At 35.8% G+C, this 1,294-nt stretch overlaps 1 pseudogene; it reads right to left on the bottom strand.

The window, feature by feature from the left end:
• Positions 1-834, bottom strand: part of LOC101573221 — a 3,026-nt pseudogene extending 2,192 nt beyond the window's left edge.
• Between the last annotated feature and the right edge of the window lie 460 nt (positions 835-1,294).

The following is a 1,294-nucleotide window of genomic DNA, read 5'->3' as shown; positions in this document are numbered from 1 at the left end:
GATAGTATGAAAATAATATATAAAGCATTAGAAATGATACAGCTTTTAAAAAAACAACAACAAAAATTACAACGATATGAAAAATTCAAAGGTGGTTGTTATGTTGTACATTGCTATCTTCAGTGCAGTTGCTTGGATTACAGATATTAGTACATTAAATTGGTGAAAGTACTAATTTTAAGGATGAACTGCTACCTTCAAAAATTTTTGAAATCACAAGAAATAGTTATATTGCATGTGATGTGGTAGTAATTGCTTTGAGAAAAATATGGTCAGCTAAACACAAAGGTCATGAATGTTCTACCTTTGAGGTGATGCAGGCAATGTAGATAACTAAGATGAGACTTATGCAGAGACCTTAACAATGTCTCTCAGAGTGAACCTCAAAGTTGTGTGCCTAAGCTTGTGTCTTGCACCATGAATGAACCATGTGAAGACGTCAAGGAAAATTCTTGTTTTTTATATGAAAGTTCAATAGTAAGGACTGCAGTAACTAGGAAAATGAATACAGTGATAGGGAAGATTTGTGACAGAAAATGGAGAGGAAGGAGGTTGATTTCTTAAACTGACTAAAATGTTACATCTTACAAGGTGCAAAGTATGTGGCTCCATCCTCCCAATGCTGTAACAAAATATCTACACTTACATCTAAGATGTAGGTTTTATTTGTCTCAGAATTTCAGCATTTTCAGTACATGATGGACAAACAGCAAGGTAGAACCCTCATGGCAGAGAACCTTCATGGTAGAGAAACAAAGACAGCATAATGCTGTCCACTAGGTGGCCATAAAGAGAGCACAGGATAAAGAACAATAAGTATTTCCTCCAAATCATTTATGCTAATTTTTCCCAGAACTGGGGATTGAACTCAGGCCCTTGCGCTTGCCAGGGAAGTGCTTATTCCACTGAGCCATCTCTCTGGCCCTCATTATGCTTTTTAAAATATTAATTTTATTGAGAAAGAAACAGCACTGAGACAGTTTCAAAACAGGTTAGAAGGAGAGTTACAATAATTAATACACTTTATATTGTTGTCTTCATAGTAGTTATTTGTAGTACGAGATGCAGATATGATAATGACTTTCCTTCTCTGAGCGGGTCTTACCTCTAACAGAATGTTCAAATATGAACATCAGTGGATTAATCCATAGAAATATATTGTGCTCAGAAGAAGGGGGAGGTGAATGAAAGCAAGGGACAGGAAAAGGAATATTGTGGGACTGTCCTGCTTCAAGGTTGTATATGGTGAGATTTTTGGACTTATGTGCAAACATGAGAAGCATAGAATTCTTTA

The sequence above is a fragment of the Octodon degus genome, unplaced genomic scaffold, assembly GCF_000260255.1.
Source record: "Octodon degus isolate 3935 unplaced genomic scaffold, OctDeg1.0 scaffold00073, whole genome shotgun sequence".
NCBI classification, from domain to species: domain Eukaryota; kingdom Metazoa; phylum Chordata; class Mammalia; order Rodentia; family Octodontidae; genus Octodon; species Octodon degus.
Note: the sequence above shows the minus strand (reverse complement) of the source record. Positions and strands in the feature narration are given on the sequence as shown.